Source organism: Bufo bufo, chromosome 6 (genome assembly GCF_905171765.1).
Source record: "Bufo bufo chromosome 6, aBufBuf1.1, whole genome shotgun sequence".
In the NCBI taxonomy this organism is placed as follows: domain Eukaryota; kingdom Metazoa; phylum Chordata; class Amphibia; order Anura; family Bufonidae; genus Bufo; species Bufo bufo.
In genome coordinates, this window is record NC_053394.1 from 51,289,275 (window position 1) to 51,313,041 (window position 23,767).

Below are 23,767 nucleotides of genomic sequence, written 5' to 3' on the forward strand. Positions count from 1 at the left end.
TAATAGATTTTCAAATCATGAAATATCTCATGCATAACCTAAAGTATTAAAGGGGTTGTCCGAGTTATGTAAAAAAAAAAATGCACTGTAAATCTGATGGGCAGCAATATATACATAAGATAAGCAAGTTTTGTTCTGGCCCTTTTGTTTACATGCAGTTGTAGAGCTGTGGGGCGTGTAACAACAATGGCTGAGGTTTTCCTCATGAATATTTGTGGGTGTCAACAAGGACTGCCTTTTCCCCCTCCTGCTCTGCAAAGGGAATGAAAAAAACTGCTGCCCTGTCTGCAGTCTGACTGCTGGGATACTCATGTTGTATGTGTGGGACTACAAGTCCCAGCTGTACAGTACAATGACATTGCTGATACACACAGGATCTTCCCCCTAAATGTCCCTTTGCAATGCTCTACAGACACTTACTGTCACAGTCTCTCCCGTGACAGGGGTCAGAAGATCTAAGAGACTGGCTGCACGTGATGTGATCTGACAGCCTCTTTGGTTTCTGTGTTGTTGCTGGTTATGACCACACCTCTTGTTTCAGGTGTAGATTAAGTGGTCATTCCAACTCCTCTATTTAGTCTGGTCTCACCCATCATGCTATGCGGTTGATAGCTCCTTTCTGGTTGTGGAAGTGCTGGTGTTTGCTTCTCTTCTGAGTTCCTGCTCGTCCGCGTACTTCGAAGTTAAGAGTCTTTTCCCTATTTCTTGATTGTTGTATTCCCCTATCTTTTGGTATTAGGCCTGCAGAGCAGGGAAAGAAGCTGACAACACAGGTCATGTGACATCAACTAACTAGGAAAACGGGGCCACTGGACATAAAGAAAGTGAACTGAAAACCCCTTACATTTGGTTAGTTAGAAACATACAAAGAACAAAAAATAGCCTGGACAACCCCTTTATAGGAGATACAGGCACATATGCAGGAAACAAACATCAGGTTGATTTATGTGTAACCATGAAGATGATGACATTGTTCCATATTTTCCCCTGGTCCTTGGTACAGTCCACATTTCCGAAAATATGGTTCCCAGCTGATAACCAGCCAAAGGTGGCGTCATGGCTGGCAGGGAGTCCAGACAGTCAGTGTTTGGCAGGATTACAATATATATTACAGTGGAGGCATATAGTAACCCTCTAGGTCACAAAGTGCACTGTGACAGTGCAGCACAGAAAAGAAACGTATACTGATAACAAATACCAAGCACTATGTAAAATGAGAACAAAGTTACAATGCATTGGAAAAGTCTTCAGACCCTTTCACGTCTTTCACATTTTATGTTGCTCCTTGTGCTAAAATAACAAAATGTTTCCCCCATCATTCTGCACTCAGTCCCCTATAATGATAAAGTGAAAACAGAATGTTAGAAATGTTTGCTAATTTATTAAGGAAAAACAAAAATTTTACATGGACAGAAATATTCAGACCCTTTGCTACGTCACTTGAAATTTAGCACTGAGGCCTCTCATTTCTCTTGACCATCTTTGAGATGTTTCTACACCTTGATTAAAGTCGCTTGTGGTAAATTCAGTTCTTTAGACATGTTTTGGAAAGACACAGCCCTGTCTATATAAGGTCTCCCAGCTGAGAATGCATATCAGTACCAAAACCAAGCTATGAGGAGAAGAGAACTGCCTGTAGAGCCCAGAGACAGGATTCTATGGAGGCACAGATCTGGAGAAGCATACAAAAATTTCTGCTGGATTTAAAGTTCCCAAGAGCACAGTGACCTCAATAATTCTTAAATTGTAGGAGTTTGGAACAACCAGGACTCTTCCTAAAGCTGGCTGCCCCACCAAACTAAGTAATTTGGAGGAGTATGGCCTTGGTAAGAGAGGAGACCAAGAACCCAATGACCACTCTGGCTGAGCTCCAAAGATCCTGGGTGCAGATATGAGAAACTTCCAGAAGGCCAACCATCACTGCACCACCAATCTAAGCGTTATGTAAAATACACATGAAAGCCAGCCTGGAGTTTGGAATTAAAAGCGCCTAAAGGACACTCCGACTATGAGAAACAAAATTCCTTTGTCTGATAATAAAAAGAGAATGACAGTAGGCACACAGCCAAGACAACACAGGAGTGGCTTAGGGACAACTCTGTGAATATCCTTGAGTGGCCCAGCCAGAGCCCAGACCTGAACCCAATCAAACATCTCTGGAGAGACCTGAAAATGGCTGTCCACTGATGGTCCTCATCCAACCTGACAGAGCTTGAGAGGATCTGTGTCATCACACCCAAGAAGACTGAAGGCTGTAATCACTGCCAAAGGGGCTTCAACTAAGTCCTGAGTAAAGGGGCTGATTACTTATGTCAATGAGAGATTTTTGTTTCTACTTTTTAATAAATTAGCAAAGATTTCTAGCATTCTGTTTTCACTTTGTCATTATGGGGTACTGAGTGCAGAATCATAGGGGAAAATGTTTTCCCCAAGGTGTTTTTTTTTTCTTCTTCATTTTTTTTTACTCGTGTGATATTTTAAAGGGTTTCTATCACTTCGTATGACATAATTAGCTCTCAGACACTAGCGATCTGCTAGTGTCTGCTCTGGCCAACCATCCTAATATAACAGCTTTTGGGGCAGCCGTTTTGCTAAAAAAATAACTTTTATAAATATGCTAATGAGCCTCTAGGTGCTATGGGGGCGTCATTAGCACCTAGAGGCTCCGTCTACCTTCATACACAGCCACCGCCCAGCGCGTCCCTCCAGCCCGCCCATCTCCTGCTGAATGCGATCCTCCGTGTGACGCAGCGGACGAATTCTCGCGCATGCGCCGTGCGCGGCTGTATTCGGCGCATGCGCAGTGAATGTCTGACCGCTTCCCTGCTCAGACATCTCCACTGCGCCTGCGCCGATGATGTCATAGTGCTCCAAGGAACAGGCGCAGTGGAGATGTCTGAGCAGGGAAGCGGTCAGACATTCACTGCGCATGCGCCGAATACAGGCGCTCACAGGGAGGATCGCATTCAGGAGGAGATGGGCGGGCTGGAGGGACGCGCTGGGCGGTGGCAGTTTGTGAAGGTAGACAGAGCCTCTAGGTGCTAATGACGCCCACATAGCACCTAGAGGCTCATTAGCATATTTATAAAAGTTATTTTTTTAGCAAAACGGCTGCCCCAAAAGCTGTCATATTAGGATGGTTGGCCAGAGCAGACACTAGCGGATCGCTAGTGTCTGACAGCTAATTATGTCATACGAAGTGATAGAAACCCTTTAAGAAGAACTGGATGGACTTTTACACTTTCCAGCTACATGAAGCTTTTGAGATCTGATCATCTTTCCCAGGTGAAACAGAAGAGGTTGCGGCGGCCGCTTCTCACTGCTACTGTCTGCAGGATGAAAGGTCCCAGCTTCACTATATAATCCGGGGCAGGCCCAGCTCCCAACCCTGATTCAGAGAAGATGTGGAATTTAACCAGCGCTTTGCCACGTAGAACTTCCTAGAATAAACTGCCCGGAATGAATAAAACTAGGGAAATTTATCCCACTGACCATATATCCCCCCCCTCCCCAGTAAAGTAGTTCTGTACTTTTTCCATATCTCAGTTTTCCATTCTCCAAGTGTGACCTTCATTAGACTTGGCAGCGTGTTTCTACTGTATGTAGAGGGATACGGAGAAATAGGTTGGAGGCCTCTGTAAGAAGTAACAATATTGTATGGATGGTTGCTTCAGACGGCGAAGAAGACAAGAAAGGCAACAAGTCTTCTTCAATTAGTTTTTTGCTAAACTGTAGTTGTTTGCAGCAGGTTTAGGTGGGAGGTCTGCTTCTAAATTGATGCTCCGATGAATACTGTCAGAGCAAAGAACCACCCTATTCCTGTGAGCATATCCTTTAGGCCTTATGCACACGACCGTTGCTGTGTTCTGTTCCGCAAAATGGGGTTCCGTTGTTCCGTGATCTGTTTCCGTTTCCGTGTGTCTTCCTCTATTTTTGGAGGATCACCAGACATGAAGGAAAGTAAAAAAAAGTCTAAGTCAAGTTTGGCATGCAAATGATAGGAAAAAAACGGATGCGCGGACGCGGATGATAATCTTGTGTGCCTCCACGTTTTTTCACGGTCCCTTTGACTTGAATGGGTCCGCAAACCGTTTTCCGTGAAAAAAATAGGACAGGTTATATTTTTTTGACGGACTGGAACCACGGATCACGGACGCGGTGCATCAGCCGAGTTTTCAACGGACCCGCAGAAAATGGGTCCGCAGAAAATCACGAAAAACGGAAGAATGGACACGAAATAAAGCAACGGTCGTGTGCATGAGGCCTAAAATGTATCCTTGTATCCATGTTTAGCATACAGTTTTGTGCTGTTTACTTGCAGTTTATTACAGACGCAATCTTTTTACTTCCATTTACGCTGGCATTTCTGCTAGTAGATACGCCAAATTTATGACGGGACATACACCTTATCATAAATCAGGTCATGGTAGCCTGTTGGAAAAACTGGATGGCGTCGTTTTTCCCCCAACTTTTGCTTCTTTTCCCAGGAGTAACTCTAGTAAATTTGCTGGGGCCCTGCCCCTGCCACGACCCCGCTCCGGCTCGCCACTCTCTAAACACACATATATGTGTTGAATGCGGCGTAAAAAGTCGCAAAAAGGTGTCATCTGACAATTTTATGGCAAAAAATCATAAAAATGTTAGTAAATGACCCCCGGTGTCTTTAAATGTTAAACGTGATGCTTTGCACTGTGTTATGTGAGGAATGTGCCCTGTCCTGCAGTGTCGCACCTGTGTACATTCAGGTTGTTATATAGCTGAAGCCAATGGGTCAGGATCAAAGTGGAGAGGGTGAAGCAGTTGCAGAGAGAGCAGAGCCGCTAGGTGTAATGGTAACGCCCCCGTTGCTCCTAGAGGCTCATTTGCATATAATAAAACATCATGTTTCTCAGCAATGCGGATACATATGAACATGGGACCAACACAGATGCCTTCAGCTGCCAAGTGCACATGTAACAGGTCAGCCGGTGTCATAGGTGCAAAACTGCTGACAGATGGACTGCTATACACAGGAACGCTCACCAGACTAATAATAATCCGAACTTAGAAAATAAAAGATTTTAAGTCCGGCGTGGGTAAGAGCAAAGTACGCATGCGCGAAGATATCCCAGGCCGGCAACCTCAGGCAAGAGGGATGTATGCAAGGGAACGTTGAGACCGGTAGGAAATATCGTCTCCCGCTTACAGCAGGCGTCCATAAGCATGCCCTAAATGGGGACATATCAGGAGACTATTATAATATCTATGGTCCCTGTTGCTTATATTTGAAAACGCAGCATTGCACTCCCGATATAGTCCACAAATAGAGGATAGACTGTGGTGTGAACTGGTACTCTATATAACGTGCCGCAAAGCACGACATCAAAGAGCGGATAATATAAAGTGGATTGTCTAAACCCAGCCAAACATTGCAGGAATTAAGGGTACTTTCACACTAGCGTTTTTCTTTTCCGGCATACAGTTCCGTCCTAGGGGCTCAATACCGGAAAAGAACTGATCAGTTTTACCCTAATGCATTCTGAATGGAGAACATTCCGTTCAGGATGCATCAGTTCAGTCCCTCTTATGTTTTTTGGCCGGAGAAAATACCGCAGCATGCTGCAGTTTTCTCTGCGGCCAAAAATCCCTTGCCGGTAGGCCAGATTCGGCATTAATTTCTATTGAAATGCATTAATGCCGGATCCGGCCCCAAGTGTTCCAGAAAAACTGATCCGGTTTTGCTTTAAAAATGAGAAAGGAAAAAAAATACCAGATCTGTTTTTCCGGATGACAACCGGAAAGACTGATCCGGTATTGCAATGCATTTGTTCAGACAAATGCACCCGTTTGCGTCCGGATTGCCGGAACTGCCTGCCGGAATCCCCTGCCGCAAGTGTGAAAGTACACTAAGCCATAAAGACCGTCGTTATCATTGACACATGTGAGAGGGCCGCATGTGATTTTAAAAGGACCGTGATTGAGTTGTTGAGATTTACAATTATAATTATGGTATTTTATGGGGGGGTTAGGATTTATGAAATGTATGTATAATTTGTAGATGGTTATTAAATGTATCTACTGTGAGCAAACCAGACTTAATGTGAACAGAGCCTATGGTGTTAGTAGGCTGCCTGCCTCTCCAGTTTGTTCAGGGACAGGGTAGCAGTTTGGGGCTTCCACTTGTATAGTATTCATACCTTTTCCAGGTACGGTACTTTGGAAAGACAGTTGCACATGACCTTGCTGAAAAGACGCGTCCGTGATATTTTTGAGGTTGTGGTACCTGACTAGATTATTTTGGTGATAATTATCATAATTTTACTGCTCACAGTAAATGCTGTAACTAGAGACATTGGTTACAGCCAGTAGGCTCCCTTCTCGGTTTTATCTCATACCATTGCACACCCTTTATACTGGGAATGGTAGATCTGGCTCCTACTTTCTCTCTCCCTATTCCTTGCAATAATCACATACTGCAAGTACTGGTTGTAATGCCTGTAGAAAGCCCCACCCTGGAAATGTCCAACGCCCACCTAGGAACACCCACTTGTGGGTAGTGCCTACACAAGCCCCACCCATTTTAGCCTAGGATAGCCTGAGTTTGCCAGGACACTCTCTGAAAATTTGGGACAGTCTTTGCAAATTTAGGACTGTTGGCAACTATGCGGCCTGTGCCGGTTCTTTACTCTCTGCTGCTATGGTACATATAAGCCACTAGCCATGAAGCACCTGTTAAAGTATGTATCCAGCTATGAATGAAAACTCACCTGTGCTCCTGAATCCTTCCATCCCATTTCAGCTCCAGTACTCTCCTGCCTTCTGCTTCTGGCACAGGAAATGGAGTAGAAATCAGACAGCTACTTCCTGGCAGCCATATTGGCTAAATAATGAATTGGCTTAGTTGGGCTGGTGTTACACACAGTTTTTTATTTTTGGTGTCTTTTGTTTAACCCCTTTAGGAACCTGCGATTTTCTGTTTTATTTTCTCTCCCTCCCTTCCTGGAGCTTTTTTTTTTTTTCATTCACAATGCCGTATGAGGGTTTTATTTTTTGCAGGACAAGTTGTACTTTTTAATGGCACCATTTACTATTGCATAGGAATTAGTAGAAAGCTGGAAAAAAAAAATCTAAATGGGGTAGAATTGGCAAAAAAAGGAATTCCACCACGGTATTATGGGTTTTGTTTTCACAGCATTCCCTATGTGGTAAAACGGACCATTTATGATTACACCACATTTCTATTTATTTTTTTCTTGTGTTTTAATATTTAAAAAAAATGGGGAAAAATGTTTTTTTTTCTTTTCATCACTATATTCTGACCCCCATAACTTTTTATAGTTATGTCTATGGAGCTATATGAGAGCCCATTTTATGTGGGACGATCTGTAGGTTTATTAATACCATTTTGGAGTGTGTATAACTTTTTGATCACTTTTTATAAAAATAATTTGGGGAGTGATATTACGCTGTTTGCCATAAGGGAATAATATTTTTTTTATTTTAATGGTACAAGATGTTTTATTTTTTTATTGTTTATTTAATTTAATTTAATTTTTATTTTAGGGAAAAGAGGATGACTTGAATTTTGATTTTATTTTTATATTTTTGAAACCTTTTTTTACTTTTTTCTTTTACTTTTTTTTTATGTCACCCTAGGTGACTATAACATGCAGTTATTAAATTGCCTCTTGTTTTCTGTAATGAATATCTATTCATTAAATAATACAGGATTAAGTATATTGTAATGCAGTGCTGCCACCTGCAGGCCTGCATTGGAATATATAGTAATGAGCTTGGAAGCCTTGTACAGGCTCAGGTCTATTACTAGTATGGGACTACTTCCCCAGTCTTAGCCAGGGGATGGCAGTCCGGGCCGGGAAGTGTGGTGCCCTCAGCTCTATGTGGAGGAATAATGTTCACTGCGGTGCCGACCTAGTGTGGAATCAGCAGCGCCGCTGTAACTCCAAATGCACCACTACAAGTATCATGAAATGTTTCCATGTAATGCATCATTAAATGTATCACTATGTGTATTATGAAACTCACTGTTGAAACAATGTATGTAATCAGACCATGGAGCGCTTGACCCTGCGCATTACAGAAAGTGTCAGACACTTAACATCATTTTGCCACTGATCACTAAAAGATACCGTCAATTAGGTTCATTATACCAAACACGCCCACCCCACCCCTGAACCTCCCCCATTTTAACCCGCCAAAACAGCGTCCTAAATATCCCGATCACAAGTGTATCTTTATTCTGTATATTGTCCTGACGAAGGGGGCACTTTGCCCTTGAAACGCGTTGACTATAATAAAAAGAATCTTATTCATCTTAAGGACTGATTTCTATGCCTGCAGCGCCGGATAGTGGTCTGACATTTTTAAGAATTTCTTGGTCCTGGTTTCAGCACTCCTAGACGTCGTGGTCACATTTACCATGGCATCTGAATAGTTAAAAACTTCCAAAAATCACAATTTGACCAGCTAAGAGAGTCTATTGGCCTCACTAACTGGGACAGTGTTGTCTGCAATAAGAATGCAGCCACAAAATGGGATATTTTTAAGGACATTCTAAAATCTAATTGTGAGAGGTACATAGCTGATGGAAATAAAATGGTAAGGAACAAAAAAATAAAACCAATGTGGATAAATAGAAATTTAAAGGGAGCAATGAATGACAAAAAGAAAGCATTGAATAAAACAGGAAGGTAGCGAGGAAGCATTGAAAAGCTATAAGAAAAAAAATTTGAATATGTAAAAGACAGATAAAAGTATCCAAGCTGGAGACAGAGAGATTAATTGCCAAAGGAAATAAAACCAACCCTAAAACAGTTCTTCAATTAAAGAAATGGTAAAAAGTTTAAACCAGAGAGTGTTGGCTCTTTACAGAGTGATGAGGGGGGAGTTGCAGACAGCGATGAGGAAAAAACAAAGCTATTAATTTTTTTTCTGCACTGTATTCACTGAGGAAAATGAACTGTGAAATGAAATGCAGAATGTAAAAGTAAACTCCCCATTGAAAGTGCCCTGTCAGACCCAGGAAGAAGTACAGCGGGGTCTTAAAAACATTAAAATAGGGCCAGATGGCATAGACTCCTGTACCCTAAGAGAATTAAGTAGTGTAATAAACAAACCTTAATTTCTGATATTTAAGGACTCTATATTGACAGGGAGTGTTCCACAGGATTGGCGCTTAGAAAATGTGGTGCCAATATTCAAAAAGGGGTCAAAAACAGAGCCCGGAAACTATAGGCCGGTAAGTCTAACATGCTATCTTGGAGTACCTCAATGAAAATAAGCAAATAACGCCGTATCAGCATGACTTCATGAGGGATCGGTCATGTCAAACTAATTTAATCAGTTTCTATGAGGAGGTAAGTTCTAGACTTGACAGCGGCGAATCAATGGATGTCGTATATCTGGACTTCTCCAAAGCATTTGACACTGTACCACATAAAAGGTTAATATATAAACTGAGAATGCTTGGACTGGGGGAAAATGTCTGTATGTGGGTAACTGGCTCAGTGATAGAAAAGATTAACGGTACTGTCACCGCCAGTTCTGTGAGAAGGTCTGTTAGACATTCTTCTCTACCTCTTGCATGAGGTTCTTTGTTTTGGTTTCACTTTGTCATCTCCTTTTCTTCTCCCAGCTGTCACCTATTTACACTAATTGTCTCCCTTTATATTCCCTCCCATACTGTCTCACTTTGCGGTTTATACTTCTTCCTGGATGAATTGTTCACTGCTGGAGGTTGCTACTGCTGATTCCTCAGATAAGTCCTTTTCCTTTATTTGTGTTTCCATGCTGGCTTGATTCTAGGTGACCCTGACTCCGTCCATATTAAGTGCAGGGAGCCGGTGGTCATGTCCTCTCACTATAAAAGGGTTTTCAGGTGTCGCACAGTATAAGGTACGTGGGCATGCAATCGTCTACCATAAAGACCTTTGCATGGGCATAGCAGTCAGGGAGAGCTCTAGGGGTTTTATAGGGCTCACCCATATGCTCCTTAGTTTGTGATCAAGCCAGTCGGATGTTTATTTATAAGTTCCAGCTTTCTGCAACACCATCCGTGACATTATAAACCGCCATAACCGTCTTAAGCATGGATCCGGTTTCAGCCTTGATTGACCGCATGCAAGGTCTTTCGCTGGAGGTAGCAGATCTCCGTAAAACTGTGTCTCAGTTTCAGGTGACCGGTTCTGCTGGCGTTCATGGAGTTTGTTCCAAGCCTAAGATCTCGCTTCCAGATACGTTCTCCGGGGGTAGTGAAAATTTTGTTCGCTTTAGAGAGGCTTGCAAACTCCATTTTCGCCTACTTCCCCATTCCTCTGGTGATGAGGAGCAGAGGGTGGGGATCATCATCTTGCTGCTCGAGGATAATGCTCAGTCTTGGGCCTTTTCGCTGCCGGTGGGGGTACGGCCCCTCCGATCGGTGGATGAATTTTTTGTAGCCCTGGGGCAGATATATGATGACCCGGATCGTATTGCTCTGGCTGAATCTAAATTGCGTCTTTTATGCCAGGGTAAACAGTCTGCAGAGATACAGTACAGACCAAAAGTTTGGACAAACCTTCTCATTTAAAGAGTTTTCTTTATTTTCATGACTATGAAGGCATCAAAACTATGAATTAACACATGTGGAATTATATACATAACAAACAAGTGTGAAACAACTGAAAATATGTCATATTCTAGGTTCTTCAAAGTAGCCACCTTTTGCTTTGATTACTGCTTTGCACACTCTTGGCATTCTCTTGATGAGCTTCAAGAAGTAGTCACCTGAAATGGTCTTCCAACAGTCTTGAAGGAGTTCCCAGAGATGCTTAGCACTTGTTGGCCCTTTTGCCTTCACTCTGCGGTCCAGCTCACCCCAAACCATCTCGATTGGGTTCAGGTCCGGTGACTGTGGAGGCCAGGTCATCTGGCGCAGCACCCCATCACTCTCCTTCATGGTCAAATAGCCCTTACTTTCAAAGTTTTCCCAATTTTTCGGCTGACTGACTGACCTTCATTTCTTAAAGTAATGATGGCCACTCGTTTTTCTTTACTTAGCTGCTTTTTTCTTGCCATAAAACAAATTCTAACAGTCTATTCAGTAGGACTATCAGCTGTGTATCCACCTGACTTCTCCTCAACGCAACTGATGGTCCTAACCCCATTTATAAGGCAAGAAATCCCACTTATTAAACCTGACAGGGCACACCTGTGAAGTGAAAACCATTTCAGGGGACTACCTCTTGAAGCTCATCAAGAGAATGCCAAGAGTGTGCAAAGCAGTAATCAAAGCAAAAGATGGCTACTTTGAAGAACCTAGAATATGACATATTTTCAGTTGTTTCACACTTGTTTGTTATGTATATAATTCCACTTGTGTAATTCATAGTTTTGATGCCTTCAGTGTGAATCTACAATTTTCATAGTCATGAAAATAAAGAAAATTCTTTGAATGAGAAGGTGTGTCCAAACTTTTGGTCTGTACTGTATATTGTTCAGAATTTCGGAGATGGGCAGCTGATACTGGTTGGAATGATGCTGCACTTCGAAGTCAATTTTGCCATGGTCTTTCGGAAAGATTGAAAGATGCATTTGCTTTTCATGAGAGACCAGCATTGTTAGAATCTGCCATGTCTCTAGCTGTTCGTATTGACAGGCGTCTTAGAAAGAGAGAGAGGAGACTACTCCTTCCTGTCATATTCAGTCCAAGGACAGTGGGGCTATCTCATTCAGTGTGCAGGGGTCTCAGTCTCTCTCAATCCCCTCTGAGGAGGAGGCCATGCAGCTGGGTTTGCTTGCCTCTGATAGTAGAGGATTCAGCTCTCAGAGGAGGGTTTGTTTCTGTTGTGGGGGTATAAATCATTTGGCTAATGTTTGCCCCTCTAGGAGATTCTTGGAGTTTTCTGAGGGTAATAAAAGAAAAAGAAAAATAAAAAAACCCTCTAAAAACTTTCCATTTGCTACTATTGGCAAGGTTGATGCGGAAATTGAAGGTTTGACGTTTACTTGTAGTTCCCGTTTTCTCCTACCTGCCAGGGTGGCGCTAGACAGCAAGAATATTGTTTGTGAGATTTTTGTAGATAGTGGAGCAGCTGTCAATCTCATTGAGAATGAATTTGCAATAACGCATGGTTTCCAGGTATGCACTTTGGAAAAGGATATACCTGTTTTTGCTATCGATTCCGCTCCACTTTCTCAAAGATCGTTAAAGGGCATAGTTCACAATATCCGTTTGACTGTGGGTGACGCTCATGTTGAGGATATGTCATGTTTCGTCTTAAGCGGATTACCTACTCCTCTAGTGTTGGGGCTACCCTGGCTCACTAAACATAACCCCACCATTGATTGGCAAGCAAGGCAAATAAATGGTTGGAGTGAGTTTTGCAGAGAGAATTGCCTCACGGCGTCTCTTTCAGAGGTTTCTACCAAGACTGTGCCATCTTTTCTCTCTGAATTTTTGGATGTGTTTTCCGAGAGTGGTGTCCAGGAGTTGCCCCCGCACCAGGAGTACGACTGCCCTATTAATCTCATCCCAGGCGCCAAACTGCCAAAATCACGTTTATACAATCTCTCCCAACCTGAAAGAGTCGCTATGCGTACTTATATCTCTGAGAGCCTGAGAAAGGGACACATCCGACCTTCGAAGTCACCTGTTGCCGCAGTTTTTTTTTTTGTTAAGAAAAAAGATGGTTCTTTAAGACCTTGTCTGGATTTCAGGGAGCTGAACCATATCACGATTCGTGACCCTTATCCGCTTCCTCTGATCCCGGACCTGTTTAACCAGATTGTTGGGGCTAAGGTTTTTTCTAAGTTGGATTTAAGAGGGGCATACAACCTGGTCAGGGTCAGGGAAGGGGACGAATGGAAGACGGCCTTCAAATACCCCTGAGGGTCATTTCGAGAATTTGGTTATGAACTTTGGTTTGATGAATGCTCTGGCCGTCTTCGAACATTTTGTGAACAGCATTTTTTATCATTTAATGGGGAAATTTGTACTGGTGTATCTAGATGACATTTTGATTTTTTCTCCTGATTTCAAGACTCATCGAGACCACCTACGTCAGGTCTTGTTGATTCTGCGGGATAATAAATTGTACGCTAAACTGGAAAAATGTGTGTTTGCGGTTCCGGAGATTCAATTTCTTGGTTTTCTTCTCTCCGCTTCTGGTTTTCACATGGACCCTGAGAAGGTCAGCTGTGCTTGATTGGGAGCTTCCTGAGAATCAGAAGGCGCTGATGCGGTTTTTGGGTTTTGCCAATTATTACAGAAAGTTCATTTTGATTTATTCCTCTGTTGTTAAGCCACTCACTGATATGACTAAAAAGGGGGTAGATTTTTCTTCGCGGTCGGTAGATGCGCTTAAAGCCTTTTCTACTATCAAAGAGAGTTTTGCTTCCGCTCCCATTTTGGTACAACCTGATGTCTCTCTACCGTTTATTGTTGAGGTGGATGCTTCTGAGGTAGGTGTGGGTGCGGTCTTATCTCAGGGTCCCTCTCCTGCCAAATGGCGACCGTGTGCCTTTTTCTCTAGGAAACTCTCCTCTGCAGAGAGAAATTACGATGTGGGAGATAGGGAGTTGTTGGCCATCAAATTAGCTTTTGAGGAATGGCGCCATTGGTTAGAGGGAGCCAGACACCCTATTACCGTGTTTACAGACCATAAGAATCTGGCCTACTTGGAATCGGCCAAGCGTCTGAACCCGAGACAGGCCAGATGGACTTTGTTCTTTTCTAGGTTTAATTTTGTTGTTACGTTCCGCCCTGGAGTTAAAAATGTGAAGGCGGATGCCCTGTCACGTTGTTTTCCGGAAGGGGGGAACTTTGAAGACCCGGGTCTCATTTTGACTGAAGGGGTGGTCGTCTCTGCTCTTTATCCTGATTTGGAGGCAGAGGTTCAGGCAGCCCAGGCAGAGGCTCCTAATCTTTGTCCCCCTGGGAGGTTGTTTGTGCCTCTCGTTTTACGACACAAGGTTTTTAAGGAGCACCACAATACTGTCCTTGCTGGGCACCCGGGAAGTAGAGCCACAGTGGATCTCATTGCTCGGAGATTCTGGTGGCCGGCTCTTCGTAAGACGGTTGAGGGTTTTGTGGCAGCCTGCGAGACCTGCGCTCGTGCCAAGGTCCCTCATTCACAGCCATCGGGTTCTCTCCTCCCGTTACCCATTCCTTCCCGTCCTTGGATGCATCTGTCCATGGACTTCATTACGGACCTGCCTCCTTCCTCGGGGAAGACTGTGATTCTGGTAGTAGTGGACCGTTTTAGCAAAATGGCGCATTTCATTCCCTTTCCTGGGTTACCCAATGCTAAGACGCTGGCGCAAGCGTTTGTTGATCACATTGTTAAATTGCATGGCATTCCTTCAGACATAGTTTCTGATAGGGGCACGCAATTTGTTTCCAGGTTCTGGAAGGCCTTCTGTTCTCGCTTGGGGGTTCGGTTGTTGTTTTCTTCTGCTTTTCACCCGCAGTCGAATGGTCAGACCGAACGCGTCAATCAGAATCTGGAGACATATCTGCACTGTTTTGTGGCGGAGAATCAGGAGGATTGGTGTTCTTTTTTGTCCCTTGCTGAGTTTGCTTTAAATAACCGTCGTCAGGAGTCCTCTGATAAGTCAGCATTTTTTGGTGCATATGGGTTTCATCCGCAGTTTGGGACATTCTCTGGAGAGGGGTCTTCTGGTTTATCTGATGAGGAGAGATTTTCCTCGTCTTTGTCATTTATTTGGCAAAAGATTCAGGGTAATCTGAAGAGGATGAGTGAGAGATATAAGCGTGTGGCGGATAAGAGACGTGTGCCTGGTCCGGACCTGAATGTGGGTGATCTGGTGTGGTTGTCTACAAAAAATATCAAACTGAAGGTTCCCTCCTGGAAGTTGGGTCTTAAGTTTATTGGGCCTTACAAGATCCTGTCCGTCATCAATCCCGTTGCCTTCCGTCTTGATCTTCCTCAGACTTGGAAGATCCATAATGTTTTTCACAGGTCCCTATTAAAACCTTATGTCCAACCCACTGTACCCTCCTCTTTGCCTCCTCCTCCGATTGTTGTTGATGGTAATCTTGAATTTCAGGTCTCTAGGATTGTGGATTCTCGCATTATCCGCGGTTCTCTCCAGTACCTCGTTCATTGGGAGGGTTATGGTCCTGAGGAGAAGATGTGGGTCCCAGTGGCGGACATTAAGGCCACTCGTCTCATCAGGGCTTTCCATAGGTCTCATCCTGAGAAGGTGGGCTCTGAGTGTCCGGAGTCCACCCGTAGAGGGAGGGGTACTGTCACCGCCAGTTCTGTGAGAAGGTCTGTTAGACATTCTTCTCTACCTCTTGCATGAGGTTCTTTGTTTTGGTTTCACTTTGTCATCTCCTTTCCTTCTCCCAGCTGTCACCTATTTACACTAATTGTCTCCCTTTATATTCCCTCCCATACTGCCTCACTTTGTGGTTTATACTTCTTCCTGGATGAGTTGTTCACTGCTGGAGGTTGCTACTGCTGGTTCCTCAGATAAGTCCTTTTCCTTTATTTGTGTTTCCTTGCTGGCTTGATTCTAGGTGACCCTGACTCCGTCCATATTAAGTGCAGGGAGCCGGTGGTCGTGTCCTCTCACTATTATAGGGTTTTTAGGTGTCACACAGTATAAGGTACGTGGGCATGCAATAGTCTACCATAAAGACCTTTGCATGGGCATAGCAGTCAGGGAGAGCTCTAGGGGTTTTATAGGGCTCACCCATATGCTCCTTAGTTTGTGATCAAGCCAGTCGGATGTTTATTTATAAGTTCCAGCTTTCTGCAACACCATCCGTGACAGGTACACACTCAGATTGGGTCATTGTTACTAGTGGAGTACCTCAGGGGTCAGTATTGGGCCTATTCTCTTCAATATATTTATTAATAATCTTGCAGAAGGCTTGCACAGTAAAATATCAATTTTTGCAGATGACATTAAACTATTTAAAGTAATTGACACGGAAGAGGACAGTATACAGCTACAGAGGGATCTGGATAGAGAATCTGGCAGAGAAGTGGCAGATGAGGTTTAACACTGACAAATGTAAGGTTATGCACTTGGGAAGGAATAATGCAAGTCACCCGTACATACTAAATGGTAAAACGATGGGTAACACGGACATGGAAAAAGACTTAGGAATTTTAGTGGACAGCAAACTATAGAAACCAGTGTCGGGCAGCTGCTGCCGAAGCCAATAAGATAATGAATAGGTTGCATCAAAAAGGGCATAGATGCCCGTGATGAGATCAGACCACACATGGAGTACTGTGTACAGTTCTGGGCTCCTGTGAACAAAGCAGACATAGCAGAGCTGGAGAGGGTTCAGAGGAGGGCAACTAAAGTAATAACTGGAATTGGTGGACTACAGTACCCTGAAAGATTGTCAGAATTAGAGTTGTTCAGTTTAGATTGAGGGGAGATCGAATAACTATGTATATATCAGGGGTCAGTACAGAGATCTCTCCCATCATCTATTTATCCCCAGGACTGTGACTGTGACGAGGGGACATCCTCTGCGTCTGGAGGAAAGAAGGTTTGTACACAAACATAGAAGAGGATTCTTTACGGTAAGAGCAGCGAGACTATGGAACTCTCTGCCTGAGGAGGTGGTGATGGTGAGTTCAGTAAAAAAATTCAAGAGGGGCCTGGATGTATTTCTGGAGTGTAATAATATTACAGGCTATAGCTACTGGAGAGGGGTCGTTGATCCAGGGATTCAGGGTTCATTCACACGTCCGTAGTGCATTGCGGATCCGCATCCATCCTGCCCCATAGAGAATGAATGGGTCCGCCCCCTGTCTGCAATTTGCGGAACGGATGCGGACCCATTATTACGGACGTGTGAATGGAGCCTTATTCTGATTGCCTGATTGGAGTCGGGAAGGAATTTTTTTCACCCTAAAGTGAGGAAAATTGGCTTCTACCTCACAGTTTTTTTTTGCCTTCCTCTGGATCAACCTGCTGGATAAGAGGCTAAACTGGATGGACAAATGTCTTTTTTCAGCCTTAAAAAATATTACTGTTTAAAATATAGCAGAAAAATATATACTGCTGTGCTCCAATGTGTCACATGAAGAAATACATCAGGAATGTATCTAAACGGTCACACAGCTTGTGTCTTTCTTAAGGGACCAGATACAAATGTCTTACCTGGCAGCTCTCGCCTCCCTGCTTCCATACTGGCACGTGCACATTTTAACTTCTCTGCAGGAAATTTGTCTGGGGGAGTTTTTGTTTTATTTTTGAGAATCTGGGGAATTTTATTGTGATTGTATTTTTAATGGCTTTTAAAGCAGATGGCTTATCAAAGCCAGAGACTCCAGTCCGGTAAACATTTCTTTTGGCTGCTGGCTGGTTCTGGGGGGCTTGGAGCGGACCCCTCTGCCTAATAAACAGCAGCTGGAAGCAGTCTGCTGGCCGCTGTACGATTGCTGCTGTTGTCTACACGTGGTATGTGAGCTACAGATGTTTATGTTCTTTGGATCAGGCTCTTCTGCAGAATTATGTGTGTGGGTAGTCCACTCATCGCCACTGCAACAGCCAGAAAAGACATGAAGCCTCTCACGTGTAATGCATTTACTGCCACTTTTCAATACTGTAGCTTCTATCTATACGTGTAGACTAAAGCAGATGTTAAAGGGGTTTTCCAGGAATTTGATATTGATGACCTAACCTCACGATAGGTGATCAATATCAGATCGCTGGTGGTCTGACTCCTGGAACCCCTGCAGATCAGCTGTTTGAAGCACAAAACCCAAATTTTGAAATTCCCAGGAAGACAGGGTATTCATTTTAGGTTAGCCATGGGGTTTTTCAGTAATAGTATTATGTTAGAGAACAGCTATTTAAAGGGGTTTTGCCATCTCATACATATATCGCTGGAATATGTCCCCATTGTCTGATAGACCCGCACCTACAATGAGAACGGAGTGGGGAAATGAACGGAGGGCCCTCCATTCATTTCTATGGGTCCGCCGCCGTCTCCCCCATAGAAATGAATGGGAGCAGGGGCTGCACATGCGCGGTGCGCTCCCATTCACTTCTATGGGAGCAGCGCTTGGTGGTGGACGGACCCCGAGAAATTCTGGGTCCTCCAGCCACAGCTCTCCCCACTCCTTTCTTGTTGTAGGTACGGGTCCCAGAAGTCAGACCCGCACCTATCAAACAATGGGGGCATATCCTAGCGATATGCCCCCATTGTATGTGATGGAAATACCCCTTTAAATGCTATGGACACTTTGGGCTTTGGAACAGTTTTTTTATTTTAGATTTCATTATTTTAATTGAAAATTTTCTTATAAAGTATAACAGAGTATGACAATGCAAAGCGATTTGCAGTGGACGCAGCCACTGAAAAATTATATTGTACAAATCATCCAAGCGTTAATTAACATATAAGATTTTTTGCCATAATATCTGAAGAGTAGGGACCATATATAGTGAGATTGCATGTAGACTAACAACATTGGATTCTATAATAACATTACAGTTGATTACAGGTCACATTTGTTGTCTTCTTCAACCTGTATGTCCACAAGGTAGCTATATGACATCTTTAATAACCCAAACTGGGCACTTTGAAGACACTAACTAGGTGTTAAATTTCCAGTATTCTAACACGGGAACAACAGGTAACTGAAACTAATAAAGTTTTAATCAATTAAATTAAGGATCCGTCTAATAATGAGGCTTAGCAGCAGGAGGGACCTAGAAATGGAGACACCAAAAGGCATTCACGAACCTTTCCCATAGTAGGGGTTAGACTCATGAAGGTCAATCTAGTGGGAGAATCTCAGATGGACCATCCAGGGACTCCATGTGTGTTTATATTTCACCAGAGAGAGCATTGAGGGTGGAATCATCCTTTCATATCGACAAGTTGTGTTTAAGTCAGTTATTACTTCTGAGATATCTGGGGGAATCACTTTTTTCCAGTGGCGAGTTATAATTAGCTTAGCGCCGAGCAAAACATGCCCCATTATGGGTCTATATGCAGGGTGTATGTGCTGAATGCCCAAGAACAATAGAGCAAATTCTGGTGTTGGGGAGACTTTATGTCCAGATAATTCTTCTAGTAACTCGAATACTTGATTCCAGAAAGTAGTGATGATTGGGCACGACCACAAGACGTGGAGCAGTGAGCCTATCTTTCCACATCCCCTCCAGCATAAGGGAGAAGTAGAAGAGTATATAATGTGGAGTCTTTGGGGTGTGAAATAGCAATTTAGGAGCGTCTTAACTCCTGCCTCATGAGTGACACATTTAAAATTAGAGGTCAAGAAGCCAATGGCGAGGGACCAGTTTTCTTCAGAGTATACACTATCCAGTTCCTGTTCCCATTTCTTGAAAGGTTTGGATTTGACAAATTTAGTTTTATCACCCAAAAAATCATAGATACGTCCAGTTGCTCCTTTTTTCAGTAAGTTCTGTTAGCAGTATAATTGGAGGATTCCCACATGAGTTTTTTTATTTTAAGGGGTTGTTCCACTAATATACAGTAAATGTATCACACCCAACAGATATCACTGTTATATTACTTTCCTCAAATTCCACCATTTATTAAAACTGCCTTACTCTAACCTTATTAGCCGACTGTTGCACCCTGTGGCAAATCTGTTTTGATATTCAGTTGCTGTAGGTTACATCCTGCATTGGAGCCTTGTAATGTAGGAAGTGTCATTGGTAGTGGTTAGTGTCACATGATCTGTCAGGACACGCCTTACTGACCTAAGACATGATGGGACAGCAGACACATGACAAACCAGGAAGTAGGATTCAAGCATGGGGGATAAGAGAAAACTGCAAAAAAAATAAAAAATCTATGGAGGAATGGGAGCTAGACAGGGGCGCAGCTAAAGGCTCATGGGCCCTGGTGCAAGATTTCAGCTTGCACCCCCCCCCCCCCATGCCAAATTCTCAACCTAACCCATTCCATCCAGTCCTATTGTGAAAGGGGTTTTCCTCTTTTTACTACTGATGACCTACCTACCCTCGCCGATCAGCTGCTTCAAAAAAAGAGGGCAGCGCTCATATGAGAGCTGCTTTCTCTGTTCTGTTCACCTGCTCGCTGTAGCATTTGCAGTGATGAGCAGGTAAACAGAGCAGAGAAGGCAGCGCTCGTACAAAAAAAAAAACGGACCACTCCTTTAAAGACATACTTGGAAAACATTACATACAGCACTACAGAACATACAGGAGAATACAGCGCACATACCTCTTACATCCAGTGTCGTCTTCTCTGATGTAGATATTCTCTTTCCTCATCTTCTCCTTTCAGACCAGTCCGCCATGATGATTTCCTTTAGCCGCTCCTTGTCTCTGCAGAGTTTAACAAGCAGACCTCTTACTTTCCTACTTTTCCATCATCCTCACCTTCTCAACACCCCATCCTGCCACCCCCAATACTGTGTCTGCTGTGCTCTCCAATACTATCCTCCAGAAACAGTCACCCTGAAAATACTGGTACCTCACAGATACCAGTACAAAAACTACCCCCTTAGGCTACTTTCACACTAGCGGCAGGACGGATCCGACAGGCTGTTCACCCTGTCGGATCCGTCCTGCCGCTATTTCGTCGTGCCGCAGGACCGCCGCTCCATCCCCATTGACTATAATGGGGACGGGGGCGGAGCTCCGGCGCAGCACGGCAGTGCACAGAGAAAGGCCGCCGGACTAAAAGTACTGCATGTCCGACTTTTTAGTCCGGCGGCCTCTCACCGCGAACTGCCGTGCTGCGCCGGAGCTCCGCCCCCGTCCCATTATAGTCAATGGGGACGGAACAGCGGCACGGCGAAATAGCGGTAGGACGGATCCGACAGGGTGAACAGCCTGTCGGATCCGTCCTTCCGCTAATGTGAAAGTAGCCTTAACGTTCAGATCAGACCACCATATCAAACCCCAGATGAGACCTCCCCAACTCAGACCAGACCCCGTTTAGACCTCTATGTCAGACCCCATATCAGACCCCAGTTTTAGACCTCAGATCAGACCCCTATTAGACCTCTAGTCCCTCATATCTGACCCCCATTAGACCTCCAGACCCCGAATCAGACCCCCATTAGACCTTCAGACCCCCATTAGACCTCCACACCCCTAATCAGATCTCCAGACCCCCATTAGACCTCTCCAGACCCCTAATCAGACCTCTAATCAGACCCCCAATCAGACCCTTCAGACCCCCCAATCAGACCCTTCAGACCCCCCAATCAGACTCCTAATCAGACCTCCAATCAGACCCTTCAGACCTCAGATCAGACTATAAAATAAACAAGTAAAAAAAGAGATACTTAATCACCAGTCCGCAAAAATCTGCTGCAGGTCCGAGGAGTGTTGTGGGGTCGATCACACTTTCAAGGAATGTACAAAAAGGGTTCGGACCCAACGTCTTTTTCCTTGCCCGACCCAGGTTTTGCTCCTTGAGCTTCGTCAGGGGCACGACGGGGTCGGGCAAGGAAAAAGACGCTGGGATTTTTTAATGCGATTTTAAAGTGCATGTTTGTAAGTATGTACTGAATAAACCTTTTAAATAGTTATCGGAGCTTCACTATGGTGGGAGCCACTTGTATCCACAGAAATTTCTGAATCAAAAGAAGTTGGGAACATTAGCAGACCCATCTGGTGTGTGCTGTAATTAAGTCCGTGGTTGAGCCCTGTGTACTGGCGTGTGAACGTAGACCTTCCCCACGAAGAATTAAACAAGCTGCGGAGGATACCTTTGATACGCCTGGTGTTGGTGGAGTGCCGTGTAAGTACAATCTGTGCAGTACAGGGCAGCACAACCATACGGATTTACACTATTGTATTTTTTTACAAGTTGCAGGATATACATAAATAGGACATCTGCAGACCTCGGTACCTTTTTGAAGGGAGAAAGAGAAAAAAACTGTTTTATACCGTCTATTTACGATACGCGCGGTCCGAACCCTTTTTGTACATTCCTATAAAATAAACAAACTTACCTCTCCTGCTCTGCCGCTCCTCTCCTGGTCCGGCGGTCTCCCGTTCTCTTCTCAGGGCCCGCACTGCACAGTCACCTGACTGCCTACAGCATCAGGTCAGAGTGCGCTCTGTACGTCCTCATGCTGCAGGCAGGACACAGCAGCGCGGGCCCAGGGAAGAGCAAGCAGGAGGAGAGTGGTAAGTACAGTTCAGCGCTCACAGCGCTTCTCTCCCCCTCCTCCTGCATACTAGTGAGCTCTTCTATTATGGGAGCGCTCACTAGTATTCCTTTTAAAAGATGCACTGCATCTTATAAAGGGAAATATACAGCACGATTGGCAAGGGGGGGCCTCTGGGCCCCCCTGGCTTAGAGGCCCGGTCGCAACTGGGACCGCTGCGACCCCTATAGCTACGCCAGTGGAGCTAGAGAAACTGATGAAAATAAACTTTAGAATGAAAAGTAGTTTATGACACAACCCCTGTAATTTAAATTTAATTGCATTTATTTTGGTTTAAGAAAAATTTATGTACCATATTTTTCGCCCCATAAGACGGTGCAACTGGAGGAAAAATGCCCCTGCGTCTTTTTGGGCGAATACTAATGATCGCTTCCATTATGCAAGTGCTCATTAGTACCAGAGGACCGGGAAGCAGTGAAGGCTCTGTACTCACCGCTTCCTGGTCCTCGGCTGTCGACTGTGCAGTGGCTGCGCACAGCGTGAGGGCGCTCTCACACTGTGAGCGCCAGTTCAGAGAACAGCTGACAGCAGGAGGAAGAGGATCGCGATGTGAGGAGAGGAGCGGTGGCGTCCAGGAGCAGGAGAGGTAAGTGGTTTATTTATTTTGTAATCTGAGGCTGGGGGCTGATGATATATATATGGCTGGGGGATGATGATATATATGGCTGGGGGCTGATTATACATATGGCTGGGGGCTGATATGAGGCATGGGGGTCTGATCTGAGGTCTTATTAACATTGGGGGTCTAACTGGGGCTGTCAGCTGAGGTCTGATTAAAATTGGGGGTCTGATTGGTGGTCAGACCTGAGGTGTAATGAATTTTTTTTTTTCTTATTGTCTTACTCTAAAACCTAGGTGCGTTTTATGGGCCGGTGCGTCTTATAGGACGAAAAATACGGTAATTCGTTTTTATAAAAAATTCTGAACAGTCTTCATTCTGCAGCTTCACATGCTTTCCAATACATAGCAAGCTGCTGAATGCCAGTGACTGTGAAATCTGTCAGCTGTCTCAATTATGATCAAATCAAAGTTGTTTAGCTTGTATTTGATCATAATTGAGCTTAGATCAGCATTAAAAAGATCACAGAAAATCTAATCGTCGAGCTAGCCCAACTGATAGATTTTACAGTGAACAGCATATTGTATTGCAATACAGGCAGGCTGCAGAATGGAAACAGGTCATTCTGTTAAAAAAAAACTCTGGACAGCTGCCATACAGGCAGAAGTTTGGGGTTTAGAAGTCTGGGGTTTAAAATGTTTGAAAATGTTTTAAGCAGCAGACAACCAGATCTAATGTCTGCGAGCGGAGATATCACACGATCGCAGACATTTAACCTCTCATGCTATGGGAGCAAGGCATTTGAGAAATCTTTCCACAGGAGCACTGCACTCCTGGGGCATGATCGGCTTCGGAGAAACCATTTGTTCTCTGTAATAACTTGGATCTCTCTGAAATAACCTAGGCCAGTGGTGGCAAACCTATGGCACGGGTGCCAGAGGCGGCACTCAGAGCCCTCTCTGTGGGCACCCGCACCCTGGAAAAAGTCTATGGTGTATGAATATGCCTTAGACTTTTCCTGCCATTCATCAGCGCAGGGCACAGTATGAAC